Consider the following 15,508-nt stretch of genomic DNA (forward strand, 5'->3'; position numbering starts at 1 on the left):
GAAGCCCGCCAGACAAGTTCTGATGTCTGCTCCCTGACCTCCGCACCCTTACACTTTTTCAAAGTTTATCCTCTTCCATCCCAGCAGCACTTGCAGGAAACTCATTCTCCCATTTTTGGCAACAAGGGTTTTTCCTTCATATGGAAAAATATTTAAAATTACCAGTTTAATGACCTGTCTAGCCTCTGCTCACCCCAACCTACCCAATAGGAAACATACAGTAAAAAAAACACACAGAGGTTCTCAATTTATGTTAACTGAGTTTATTTGTTCAACTGTTGTCATCAAGACATCCAAAAATTTGCTTATTTTTTCTTACATAAATCACTTCATAATGAAAGTTCTTGATCGTTTTTATTTAATTATTAATTGTGGGGAGGAAAGCAAGCATAGACAAAATATTGATGAATTGCAGATACTTTTTTGGTGTACACTCTGTAAAATAGATCTCAGAACTTCAGAAATCAATATTCACCCAGTTTCACAATCCACACGCAAAACAAACCTGTAAAAAAAAAAAAAGAATCCCCATAAACCACTGTATCCTAGGGACCCTTTGATGTTTATACTTAACTTGGGCCAAGTGATTGTCTTCTCAGGCCCCAAGTGCATAAAGTGGAAATAAATGAAATTTGGATAGAGTAAGGGAGGGTTATAACTCCTATCAGGTTTTTTGCCATTTGTGTCCCATTAGAGATATTTCCCTTAATGTTCTGTCCCATAGCCAAAACAGGAAGTGAAAGGAAATCCATCCAAAGTGAGAAAATCATTGATTGCCACCAAGGTCACCAGAACTGGTGTCCCCATTGGAATATTCCCCCTCTTCTGTTGTTCTGGGGACAAGCCAAAATGTGGGATTTACGTTTTCTTTCACTCTCAGTAAACATGACAAAGAGGATGAGTCTCCCTAATGGGGGCACAAATAATAATAGATAATATAATAAAGACCTGGCAGGTGTACAAATCTTTCTCCACTCTGTCCAAAATTAAAGAAAACATTTTTTATTAGACGTATTTTATTTGACTTTTCATTGTTCATTTGGGCCAGCTTGGTCCAAATGGACTATGTCCCTCTCTAACATGTGAGGCCACTGGATGTACAATAAATATAAACTGTATGTTAAAAAGAAAAACAATAATGCCGCGTACACACGACCGGACTTAGGTCCGACAGACTTTCGATGGAGTTCTGACGGAGTTCTGACAGAGTTCTGACAGAGTTCTGACAGAGTTCTGACAGAGTTCTGACGGAATTTTCGAATGAACGGACTTGGCCACACACAATCACACCAAAGTCCGACGGATTTAAACGTGATGACGTATGACTGGACTAGAACAAGGAAGTTCATAGCCAGTAGCCAATAGCTGCCCTAGCGTCAGTTTTTGTCTGTCGGACTAGCATACACACGAGCGGATTTCTCGGTAGGAACTGGGTCCGGCGGAGTTCTGGCGGAAAAATTTGAAACATGTTCCATTTCTAAAGTATGTCAGACTTTTGCGAATCAAAAGTCCGCTGCAGCCCACACACGATCGAATAGTCTGCCGGAATTGTTCCGTCGGACTTTTGATGTTGAAAAGTCTGGTCGTGTGTACGCGGCATAAGAGTAATATAATCTGAGCTGTGAAAAAAATTATATATATATACACTGTATCTATAAGTGACAGAGAGGCTACTGACACAAAAGGTAGTATAGCTAACCTCAAAACATAAAATCCTAAACAATAGTGTAGCGCCAATCTTGAGTACAAACAATGGTACAATATACAGTATACCGTATAGTGACATATGCTAGTAAAGTGTCAAAAGTCTAATAGTCATAAAATGATATAGTGCCACATTGTGTAAGTGAAAAATAGGGCAAGCTTGTACTACTATTGTTTAAAGTGATTGTAAACCCTCCCCCACAACTTTGTCCCATGTAAATCAGCATAAAAAACCCTAATGAACACTGCTTGTAGATATCTCCTTACTTGCTTAGTATTGTTATAATCCTTGTTGTTCTGTAGAATGAAGTCACTGAGCATGCCCAGATCTCTCCTGATTTAAGGCACACTCTCTATGTCTTATCTATCTGTTATCAGGACTTCCTACGGCACACCACTGAACTCTGCTAATCACTCAGAGCTTCCTCCTACACACCATGTGACCATGTGACCTCACATACAGTCTAAACTTGGCCATTACTGCAGTCTTATCTGCTGAAGCTGATAAGCTGAAGCTGATAAGTCTGACAAAGGGAAACATTAGACATCAGCACAAGTAAATACTATGAAATAAACAAGTAAGCTATGAACAGGGAAGCAGGGTTGCCATAGAAATGTTGGATTGAGAAGGAGGCTTGGTTAACAGTACAGGAAGTGCTCAATGTAAGGGCGGAAATACACTCCACTCTGGACTCAGAAAACAATACTTAACCACTTGCCGACCGGCGCACGACGATGTACGTCCTATTTTTGAAGAGGGATATCTCGGTAACGGCAGCAGCTGCTGCCACAACCGAGATATCCATCTCTTCAGGCGGCGGTCGGCTGTACGATAACGGTGGTCTCCGCGGCGGATTTGCCGCGAGATCACCGCTATCGGTGGCGGGAGAGGTGCCACCCCCCCTCCCGCCGCCCTCCCGCCGCTTACCGGAGCCGTCGGTAGCGGCGGAGGCGATCGGCTCCTTTCATCTGCTGGGCATAGAGACAAGTGAGGCTAAGATGGCCCCCACTCGTCTCTATACCATAGGAGGGCGGAAGCAACGTCAAAACGTCACTTCCGCCCATACCTCTTAAAGGTATATTTTTTTTAAATGTCAGATTTTCTTTTTTTTTTTTTTTTTTTTGCATTTTAGCCCAAATATGAGATCTGAGGACTTTTTGACCCCAGATCTCATATTTAAGAGGACCTGTCATGCTTTTTTTCTATTACAAGGGATGTTTACATTCCTTGTAATAGGAATAAAAGTGATCCATTTTTTTTTTTTTTAAACAGTGTAAAAATAAATAAAATAAATGAAAATAAATAAGAAAAAAAAATTTTTTTTAAAAAACACGCCGTTACGACGAGCTTGCGCACAGAAGCGAGCGCATACGTGAGTAGCGCCCGCATATGAAAACGGTGGTCAAACCACACATGTGAGGTATCGCCGCGATCGGTAGAGCGAGAGCAATAATTCTAGCCCTAGACCTCCTCTGTAACACAAAAAATGCAACCTGTAGAATTTTTTAAACGCTTATGGAGATTTTTGAGGCTAAAAGTTTGACGCCATTCCACGAGTGGGCGCAATTTTGAAGCTACTCGGCGTACCATTATCTTTCACAATATAAAAAAAATTGGGCTAATTTTACTGTTGTCTTATTTTTTTATTCAAAAAAGTGAATTTTTTCCCAAAAAAGTGCGCTTGTAAGACCGCTGCGCAAATACGGTGTGAAAAAAAGTATTTCAATGACCGCCATTTTATTCTCTAGGGTGTTATAAAAAAAACAATATAAAATGTTTGGGGGTTCTAAGTAATTTTCTAGCAAAAAAAACTGTTTTAAACATGTAAACACCAAGTCTGAAAAAGAGATCTGGTCCTTAAGTGGTTAAGATGGTGCTGCCTAACCCCTGTAAGCAAGTTTTTTTTAAGTTTTTTTAAACAGTAAGTAATATGCGATTTGGCCTGGATTACAGTGGCTATAGTCTGATAATGACTTATTATAATGGACTAAATGAAAAGAAGCATCAGAGTGGGAGAGTTTACTTCCTCTTTAAGATAAACTGTATGTAGCTCAGGGTTTGAGTTGAGACTACCTGTTTCGTACCCGGCACACAGTAGAGTCTATCACACCCACACTCAGCCATTCACAGAAAGTGGTGTATTCTATTAATGATGAATACAAAGCTTCCTCTGATTGGTCAGAAGTTGTGACATCATCAGCCAATCAAAGGAGGCTTTGTATTCATTGATAGAATACACTGCTTTCTGTGAATGGCTGAGCTCTGCTGTGATAGACTCTAATGTGTTCCCAGTATGAGACTAGAAGTCATGGCTCGACATCGGAACACACCACAGTATGCTGTATGTGGCCGTAGCTACATACAGTTTATACCGCACATCCAGCGGCCTCATGTTAGTGAGGGACACAGTTTGTTTGGGCCAAGCTGGCCCAAATTAACTATATAAAGTCTAATAAAAGATTGAGTTCAGCTTTAAAGGGTTTGTAAACCCTCATTAAAAATAAATAAATAAATAAATAACAAACATGTCATACTTATCTCCACTGTGCAGTTTGTTTTGCGCAGAGTGGCCCTGATTGTCCTCTTCTGGGGTCCTCTGGCAGTGCTGGTAGCTCTTTCCCACAACAGGTGTCCATGTTGGAAGCACTCTCCTTGGTGGACACCTGTGTGGGCGCGCTCTCGTGTCCTGCTTCTGCATGTATTCACACAGAGAGCGGGACTAGGCCCTGCTCCCTGGTGCCCACATTATTGGATTTGATTGATAGTAGTGGGAGCCAATGGCTGCACTGCTGTCAATCTATCCAATCAAGAGCAGAGGCAACAGGCAGACAGAAAGAGCGCGTCTCCGCCAAGGGAACAAATGGGCTCAGGTGAGTAAAACGGGGGGGGGGGGGGTTTGAGGGGTGGAAAGTGTCAGAAGTTTTTTTTGCATAGGATGCATTAAGGTGAAAAAACATGAGGGTTTACAACCGCTTTAAGTCAAAACTAATGATCTGCTTAGTTGTTCGGGGTCAGCCCCTCCTAAAGCAGACCTTCCACGTCTTCCATGTTTTATTTTGCCAGTCTCCTGTCCTCTCAACACAAATGGCTTTAAAAAGCTATTTGTAAACAGTTTACTACCCCCAAAAAATACTTACCTGTCATCCATTTGGGGACCCTGGCAAGAAAATGGAGCTTACATTTGGCAGGTAAGCTCTACTTTTTAAAAGGGAGGCTGGGGGATATAATGTATTCCCAACAAAAATAACAGATGAAGCAGCAAAATTTTGACTTGGGCTGAGGTAGGTCATAGATTGGTGGGTAAACCCAGAGTACTGTAGTGGTTTTGAATTAATTTCTTTACAGCTTTGCTTTAAAAGCACAGCGGACCTCTCAATCTAAATTTAACTGTGAGTGGGTAGTATCTATATCACCCAATTTGTAAACTTTGACTGGCTGCTATAAAAGTTGCATCACTAAGAAACATTAAGAAATAATTTTATTTGGTTGCTTATGGCACCGCTTGTACTAATATAAACCACACTGAGAATAGGGATGAGCCCCTGGTTCGAGTCGAACGTAAGTTTGACTCGAACATCGGTTGTTAGTTTGTTCTAAAACTAATTGAACATATGTGGCGTTCGCGGAGAATTCGAGGTCGTAGTGCATTGCTGTATGATGATTGGCCAAAGCATGCACCTGACTTTGCATGCTTTGGCCAATCACAGCGCGGTCTGCTAAGAGAGCCATAATTGGCCAAAGGCAGGGTGTCTTTGGCCAATCATGGCTCAGGGGGACTAAGTCCACACCCCACACTATATAAGGCTGCTTACAGCGCGGCCGTTTGTAGTGTTGTTGGCGTGTACAGAGAGATAGCTTGAGTTTGATTAAGCAGGCAGGTTATTCAGTTAGTGGCAGAGTATTTGATATATACAGTCAGTCTAAATATATATATACTCTGTATTTAGCATAGACTATATATTCAGTGTTTACTCTATATTTAGTCGGTGTATTAATATGAAACTCTATCTCTATCTCTATATACTCTGCATTCATTGTAGCCTATATCTACAGTGCATTCCGTGGTGTACAGTTGCTAATACAGTGCAGGCGGTGTACACATTATATAATACAATGTGTACAGTTTCTACTACACTTCTGGTGGTATACATAGTATATAATGCAGTGCAGCCGTTGTACAGTTGCTAATACAGTGGAGACGGTATACACAGTATCTAATACAGTGTGTACAGTTTCTACTACACTTCTGGTGGTGTACACAGTATACAATACAGTGCAGCTATTGTACAGTTGCTAAAACAGTGCAGTCGGTGTACACAGTATCTAATACAGTTCATACAGTTTCTAATAGACATCAGGCGGTGTATTAATACGGTATATATATATATATATATATATATATATATATATATATATATATATACACAGTATCTCACAAAACTGAGTACACCTCCTCACATTTTTTAAATATTTTATTCTATCTTTTCATGTGACAACACTGAAGAAATTACACTTTGCTACAATGTAAAGTAGTGAGTGTACAGCTTGTATAACAGTGTAAATTTGCTGTCCAGTCAAAATAACTAAACACACAGCCAGTAATGTCTAAACTGCTGGAAACAAAAGTGAGCACACCCCTAAGTGAAAATGTCCAAACTGGGCCCAAAGTGTCAATATTTTGTGTGGTCACCATTATTTTCCAGCACTGCCTTAACCCTCTTGGCCATGGAGTTTACCGGAGTTTCACAGGTTGCCACTGGAGTCCTCTTCCACTTCTTCATGATGACCTCACAGAGCTAATGGATGTTAAATACCTTGCGCTCCTTCACCTTCTGTGTGAGCATGCACCACAGATTCTCAATAGGGTTTAGGTCTGCAGACATGCTTGGCCAGTCCATTGCCTTTACCCTCAGCTTCTTTAGCAAGGCAGTGGAGGTGTGTTTGGGGCCATTATCATGTTGGAATACTGCCCTATGGCCCAGTCCCTGAAGGGAGGAGATCATGCTCTGCTTCAGTATGTCATAGTACATTTTGGCATTCATGGTTCCCGCAATGAACTATAGCCAGCACTTATGCAGCCCCAGACCATGACACTCCCACCACCATGCTTGACTGTAGGCAAGACACACGTTTCTTTGTACTCCTTCTCTGGTTGCCGCCACATATGCTTGACACCATCTGAACCAAATATGTTTATCTTGGTCTCATCAGACCATAGGACATGGTTCCAGTAATCCAAGTCCTTAGTCTGCTTGCCTTCAGCAAACTGTTTGGGGGCTTTCTTGTGCATCATCTTTAGAGGAGGCTTCCTTCTGGGACGATAGCCATGCAGACCAATTTGATGCAGCGTGCTGGATCTTCTGCAGCAATGCTGGCAGGACTCATACGTTTATTTCCCAGAACAACCCCTGGATATGACGCTTAGCATGTGCACTCAACTTTTTTGGTCAACCATGGGGAGACCTATTCTGAGTGGAACCTGTCCTGTTAAACCACTGTATTGTCTTGGCCACCATGCTGCAGCTCAGTTTCAGGGTCTTGGCACTCTTCTTATAACCTAGGCCATCTTTATATAGAGCAACAATAATTTTTTTCAGATCCTCAGAGAGTTCTTTGCCAAGAAGTGCCAGGTTAAACTTCCAGTTACCAGTATGAGAGAGTGAGAGCGATAACACCAAACTAAACAGACCTGCTCCCCATTCACACCTGAGACCTTGTAACACTAACGAGTCACATGACACCGGGGAGGGAAAATAGCTAATTGGGCCCAATTTGGACATTTTCACTTAGGATTGTACTCCCTTTCATTGCCAGCGATTTAGACATTAATGGCTGTGTGTTGAGTTATTTTGAGGGAACAGAAAATGTACACTGTTATACAAGCTGTACACTCACTAATTTACATTGTAGCAAAGTGTCATTTCTTCAGTATTGTCACATGAAAATATAGAATAAATTATTTACATTAATCTGAGGGATATACTCACTTTTTTGCACATATCTCAAATCATAAAAGTGAAGCGCTCTAAAGTAAAAGATAGATAATATATATCCACAATCCCTCAATAAGTACACTACGATAAATGGTGCAAAAATTATATATATATATATATATATATATATATATATATATATATATATATATATATATATATATATACAGAATCTTGTGTGAATCAAATAGCAATGGTGCTATAAAATTCACTGTCCAAGTGTCATATGTGGTGCAGAGATAGTGAAACAAAGTCCAAAAACAAGTTCTAAATCCTGATAAAAATGTGTATCAAAGGCATTCACAATCTTCTTTGTATTCACAATTCAACATCAGTGTGCCCACCACCAGGATCCCCTGGTGGTTACTTTCTGACCTTATTGTGTGGACCCTAATGCTGCCATAAGGGTCAAATAAGCTTTGCGTACAGATTGATTCCAGTTCTTATAGGTCTCTCCTCTACTCCTCCAAAGGGTAAGTTCATGTAAAGGTACAAAAAAGACTAATAGTGTAGACTGCTAAAAGCTATATTTCTTTAAAAAAGATCCACTCCAAAATGGCATCCTCCTCCCACCCAGCATTATAACGTCACCACCCATCTGACGTGTTCCGCCAATCCGGGCTTTCTCAAAGGCTCTATTTCTGCACCACAGATGACACGTGTACAGTGATTTTTATTTTGCACCATTGGTATTTCATTCACATGGGATTATATATATATGTAGAGCCCACCACACTTAGGTGGGTGCCAAATAGGTTTAGATGAGGTAAGTGTTAGGTAAATGTAACCAGAGCCTTGCACTTTTAGGCCTGGTTGTCTGTTTTGGGAAAGGGGAGTGACAGAGAAGGGGGAGGTGGGGCCACCTACACTCTGACTCTGAAAGATCTCCCTTACCTTCCATTGGAATTGTTCTGGAAGGAGGGCGGCTGGGGACTGGGGTGCAGGCAGCTTGTATGGAGAGCCCTGGACCAATCATTAAATTGTGTTGGCAGGGGCAGGACTAGCATATAAGCTGGAGTTCACATGCTTCCTGGGAGTTCGCCAAAGGAGTTGGAAGAGGAGAAGCAGGAAAGATGTAGCGAACGTGGAGCAGGGTTGAAGGCCTGGGGGTTCAGAGACCCCAGTGCTGCATAGCAGGAAAGGACTTGAAAGGCTGAGGGTTCAGAGACCTCAGTGCCGGATGGTCAGAACAACCGCCACAATGTAATCTGCAGGAGTGGACCGGGCATCCCAGCCTAGGATGTATCCGACCATAAACAGGAGCAAGGCCAAGGTGAGTATCACACTAACAGAAGATGAGCTAAAACAATAGGCACGATGCGGATACAAGAAGCAGGCCAAAAGTCAGGTACCAGAGGGATCAAGATCAGGCATAGTCAGAATGCAAATCGAGTATGGTACAGGAACAAGCAAGGTCTGGTGACAGGTCACAGGAGCTGATGATCATTCAGCAATAATCTTGAGATTTGCAGTGCTTTAACTAGGTCACTGGAAGCCAAAGTCAATTCAAACATGCATGCTCATGCTCACACACAGATGTGCAGATTTCTGTGCACAGGTCTGTGGAAAGTTCTGCTCACATTCACAGTTCATTAGGCTTGGGCATGACAAATGCTCTTTGAAGAGCAATCCAAATGCAGATAGCTCTTAAAAGAGCAAAGCTAGTATGAATGCAGTGGTGTCACTAGGGTTGGTGTCACCCGGTGTGGAAAACATTGGTGTCACCTCCCCTCCACCAACTATTGTCGCCCCTCAGTACAGATCCCCCACTAAGTACAGACCCCCTCCCTCAGTAAGGACACCCCCCATCAGTGTAGAATCCCCCCTCTTAGTGCAGACACCCCCCTTTTAGTGCAGACCCCCCATCAGTATGGAATCGCTCCCTTAGTGCAGACCCCCCATCAGTATAGAATTTCCCTCTTAGTGCAGACCCCCCTCCCATCAGTATAGAATCCCCCCTTTGTGCAGACCCACCCATCAGTATAGAATCCCCCCTTAGTGCAGACCTCCCCCCATCAGTATAGAATCCCCCTTAGTGCAGACCCCCTATCAGTATACAACCCCCCCCCCCCTTAGTGCAGACCCCCCCATCAGTATAGAATCCCCCTTAGTGCAGACCCCCCATCAGTATAGAAACCCCTCTTAGTGCAGACCCCCCTATCAGTATACAATTCCCCCTTAGTGTAGACCCCCCATCAGTATAGAATCCCCCTTAGTGCAGACCCCCCATCAGTATAGAATCCCCCTTAGTGCAGACCCCCACAGTATAGACACCCCCTTAGTGCAGACCCCCCCATCAGTATAGACACCCCCTTAATACAGACTCCCCCATCAGTATAGACACCCCCTTAGTGCAAACCTCCGCAGTATAGACACCCCCATTTAGTGCAGACCCCCCATCAGTATAGAATCCCCTTATTGCAGACCCTCCCATCAGTATAGAATCCCTCCCTTAGTGCAGACTCCCCCATCAGTATAGAGTCCCCCCTTAGTGCAGACCCCCCATCAGTATAGAATCCCCCTTAGTGCAGACCCCCACAGTATAGACACCCCCTTAGTGCAGACCCCCATCAGTATATACACCCCCCTAAAAATGATCCCTCATCAGTACAGACACCCCCTTAGTGCAAACCCCTGCAGTATAGACACCCCCATTTAGTGCAAACCCCCCCATCAGTATAGAATCCCCCCTTAGTGCAGACCCCCATCAGTATAGAATCCCCCCTTAGTGCAGACCCCCCATCAGTATAGAATCCCTCCTTAGTGCAGACCTCACCATCAGTATAGAATCCCCCTTAGTGCAGACCCCCCATCAGTATAGACACCCCCTTAATACAGACCCCCATCAGTATAAACACCCCCCTTAATACATACCCCCCATTAGTATAGACACCCCCTTAGTGCAAACCCCTGCAGTATAGACACCTCTGATTAGTGCAGACCCCCGCAGTATAGAAAAGACACCCCCTTACCTTAGTGCAGAACCCTGCAGTATAGAAAAGAAACCCCCTTAGTGCAGACCCGCGCAGTATAGACACCCCCCTTAGTGCAGACCCCCCACAGAATAGGCACCCCTCTTCCCTCCCATAGCGCCCCCCACACGTCCATCTACTTATAAGTAGACATATAAGTGTACAGTACAGACCTCAGAACAGCGCGGCCGTGGACATGCACACACTGCAGTGTGTCCCTCGGGCTCCTCCTCCTCACTGGATGTAAACAGAGAGGAGGAGGAGGAGGCGGCTTCAGTCCGCTCCACTGGGGACACAGCGAGGTGCAGATCATCAGGGCAGCGGCGGTGTTAGCGGTCCCGCAATCCACGGGTGTCACCCCTCTGGCGGATGTCACCCGGGTGCGGCCCACACCCCCCGCCCCCACCTAGCAACGCTACTGTATGAATGAGCCTTGAATGCTGTCTGCATCGTTGGGGTGATCTTTCACTTTCTGTTATGTTGCTTAAAACAGAGAATCTGGCCACTGTGGACAAATGCTGCATAAAACCACTTTTATTTGTGATTAAAGGAAGAGTTAGAACTTCTGTTAGATCTCTTATTCTGTCTCTGCCCCATTGGTAAGAATTCATTACTTCCCATTCTTCTCCAATCTATCCAAAACTAATCTCGGATTCTTCTTTAAAATTAAGTATATATGGTATTCTAAATTATATTTGCTTTTTAAATTAGAAAAAAATGAATTTCCTTCTTTTACTCAAAAGTTTAAATCATATGTATGACAGTTACCTAATCTATCCAATAAGTCAACACTGTTAAAAGAGAAAAGGGTCAAACATCAAAGATAATAGATCACAGATGTTGCGTAAGTTTGTTGCATGTCAGCCATTCTCCAAAAATGAGTCCCACATGATAAAAAAGTAATTTTCTGAGTCAAATGGGTTTATTGTCTACCTTCATTTGGAATCACTTGAGTAATGATCCTTGTTATAAAACTGCAAGTCCAAAATAGTGATTCCTAAGTAAATTCTGAATGCCTTGACATCCAGTGTGGATTTACTAAGCTTAAAGGTCTGCAGCTATTTAGAGTGAAATGTACATTGCTCTGTCAAAACAGATCCACTAACTGTTCCAGCAGTAAAGGGAGAGTACGTGCCGCACACTCTAATTGCATCAAGATGGCTTTTTTTGGCTTGAATGAATTAGAGATGCATTTTTCTGAATTAAAAATGAAACACAAGTTAGTCAGCGGTTGTTTTAGTTGTTGGCTTACTAAATCTAGCAAAAATGCCTTTTCAAATGATGAAGTGTCAGCATCTTAATTGGTAACATGAACACTGTGCGTTTAAATGCTGACTTACGGTTTGGCTATTGATGATGAATTAATGCATTTAATATGCCTGGAGAGAAGAGACCCGGGTGTAAGGTGATTCATATGTACTGGGACGCTGACATAAAGGTAAATCTGCTAAACAGAAGTTAGAACCTTCAGAAATCTATCTGGTTTGTCAAATAAGCTTTGCTCAACTAAATACTAAAATTATAATGATACAAATTGGAGCAGATTTTGTTTTAAAAAAAATAGCAATTTAGTTTTGGTAACGTGGTGATTAAGGCAACCCAAAAAGAATATTCTGTTTAAACAAATGACAGCAGAATTTATAGGCCATGATTCTCTGCTCCATTGTCATTCGTCGTTAAAGTTTAATAGAAGCCCAAACTATTTTTGTTTTTTGATATAGTGGTGAGGGGTTACAATCCTATTAAGTTTTGATTTCTGATCGTATTGCTTCTAAGCCCTTGTACACACGGTCGGAGATTCCGACAACCAAATCCGTCGGAGTAATTCCGACAGATTAATTACAGAAGAGGTCCGGAAGTGATGTTGCATACACACGGTCGGACTAAGTTGTCGGAAAATCCGATTGTACATAACGTGATGACGTTATTTCGTTACGACGGGACTACGTTCAGGCTAGTAGCCAATAGCTTTGGTCTAGGAATTTGATCTGAGCATGCGTGGCACTTTGTCCGTCGGAGTAGGCTAGACATGATCCGAGTATGTCCGATAGGAGCATTTTGTCAGAAAATTTTACCAGAAAGTTGGAAAACTTGGTCCGTCGGATATTCAGACAGAAACAGTCCGATGCAGACCGCATACAGTCGGAATATCCAACAAAACGGTCCGATAGGAAACATTCCATCGGAATCTCCGACTGTGCGTACAAGGGCTAATGCCGCGTACACACGAGAGGACTTATGTCCGACAGACCTCCAAAGGAGTTCCGCCGGAGTTCCGACGGAGTTCTGGCGGAGTTCTGGTGGACTTTTCGACCGAACGGACTTGGACACACACCATCACACCAAACTCCGACGGAGTCGAACGTGATGACGTACGACTGGATTCGAATAAGGAAGTTCATAGCCAGTAGCCAATAGCTGCCCTAGCGTCGGTTTTAGTCCGTCGGAGTAGCATACACACGAGCGGATTTTTCGAAGGGGACCGGGTCCGGCGGAGTTCCGTCGGGAAAATTTGAAGCATGCTTCATTTCTAAAGTCCGTCAGACTTTGGCGAATCAAAAGTCCGTTGCAGCCCACACACGATCGAATAGTCTGACGGACTCAGTCCGTCGGAGTTTGGATGTTGAAAAGTCCGCTCGTGTGTACGGGGCATTAGGAGTTAAAATCTCCCTATTTGTCTTGGTAACCCCTATCACTGAAACTGAAAGTGAAGGTAAATCCATATTTCGAGTTGTCAGCAGAAAAGTAATAGAGAGGAAATCTTCAAAGAGGGCACTTGTTATGGCCCTCATCTTTTTGCTGTCAAAGCAAAAAGATGAGGGCTTCGAGATTCCGATAAGCCCCCCGCCCGAAGATCTCTACAACCACCAGTCAAGGGTTGTGGGAATGAGGCCCTTGTCCCCATCAACATGGGTACAAGGTGTTTGGGGGGGGGGGTCCTCTAGTGATGTAGGGTTTGGCAGGAGAAACCATAGTGCCCAACAGGAGACTAGAATACTTACAAAATGTTGGTTTCTGACGTTTTTCGAGATGTGTATTTCATCTTACAAACTGTGGAGATCAGTGCTTTACCATTCCAGGCTCTATTAAAAATGAAGAAAAAAGCATTGCCTTTAGATATATTTTAAGACAGCTAGGACAATTTAACTGCTTGCCAACCAGCGCACGATGATGTACGTCAGCACAATGGCACGGCTGCGCAAATGGGCGTACCTGTATGTCCCCCTTAAGACGCAGCATTGTGGACAGCGTACTCCGTGTGCGTGCCTGCAGGTCCCACGAACTCAATGCCCACGGGTCCTGCGGATTTGATGTCTGCAGGGGGCCTGCGATCGTGACATGGAGCGGCAGAAGGGGGAAATGCTGTAAACAAGGCATTTCTCTGTTCTGCCTAGCAACATGACAGGGATGTACTGCTCCCTGTCATCGGGAGCAGTGATCTCTGTCATGTTGTAGTGAGCCCACCCCCCCACAGTTAGAATCACTCCCTAGGACACACTTAACCCCTTGATCGCCTCCTAGTGTTTAACCCCTTCCCTGCCAGTGACATTTATACAGTAATCAGTGCATTTTTATAGCATTGATCGCTGTATAAATGACAATGGTCCCAAAATAGTGTCAAAAGTGTCCGATGTGTCCGCCATAATGTCTCAGTCACGATAAAAAAGATTGCTGCCATTATTAATAAAAAATAATAATAATAAAAATGCAATTTTTTATCTATTTTGTAGACGCTATAACTTTTACACAAACCAATAAATATGTGCTTATTTTTTTTTTTAACCAAAAGTATGTAGAAGAATAAATATTGGCCTAAACTGAAAAATAAATTTGTTTTTTTATATATTTTTTGGGGATATTTATCATAGCAAAAAGTAAAAGATATTGCTTTTTTTTCAAAATTGTTGCTCTTTTTTTGTTTATAGCACAAAAAAAAAACTGCAGAGATGATCAAATAACACCAAAAGAAAGCTCTATTTGTGGGGAAAAAAGGACATCAATTTTGTTTGGGTGCAACATCGCACGACCGCGCAAATGGACACCTCCACTGTGCGTACATCTTCCACACCCAACATACCTGGCCTAATAGCACATTCAACACTCTCCTCTTTTGAATTGGCCACTACTGAAGAGGTTACAAAACTTTTCTCAGATGCTCACCTAACCAATTGTCCCTTGGACCCTGTTCCGTCACAACTATTAAGGTCACCCTCTAATTCTATCCTATGCTCCCTCACTCACATCTTCAATCTCTCCCTCTCAAGTGGCACCTTCCCCTCCGCTCTAAAACATGCGCAGATCACCCCCCTACTTAAAAACCCTCACTGGACCCCACCAACCTGAACACCTTAAGACCTATCTCATTGCTCCCATTCACCTCTAAATTTCTAGAATACTTAGTCTACAACCGTCTTAGCTCCTACCTCAGTGAAAATAACCTTCTTGACCCATTACAGTCTGGCTTTCGCTCGCAGCACTCCACGGAAACTGCCTTACTAAAACTCACTAACGATCTACTAACTGCTAAAACCAACAGCCAGTACTCCATACTTCTACTACTTGACCTCTCTGCTGACTTTGATACTGTTGACCACCCGCTCCTCCTCAATAAACTACATTCCCTTGGCCTCTGAGATTCTGCTCTTTCCTGGTTCTCTGCCTATCTATCACAGCGCTCCTTCAGTGTCACGTATAACTCTGTCTCCTCCTCTCCATTGCCTCTTTCTGTGGGGGTCCCCCAAGGCTCTGTTCTTGGACCCCTTCTCTTCTCTAATTACACCTTCTCCCTTGGTCACTTGATAACTGCCCACGGCTTCCAATACCACTTATATGCAGAT

The sequence above is a fragment of the Lithobates pipiens genome, unplaced genomic scaffold (assembly GCF_037356315.1).
Source record: "Lithobates pipiens isolate NorthernLeopardFrog02 unplaced genomic scaffold, aLitPip1_a1.2 Scaffold_8, whole genome shotgun sequence".
Lineage (NCBI taxonomy): Eukaryota > Metazoa > Chordata > Amphibia > Anura > Ranidae > Lithobates > Lithobates pipiens.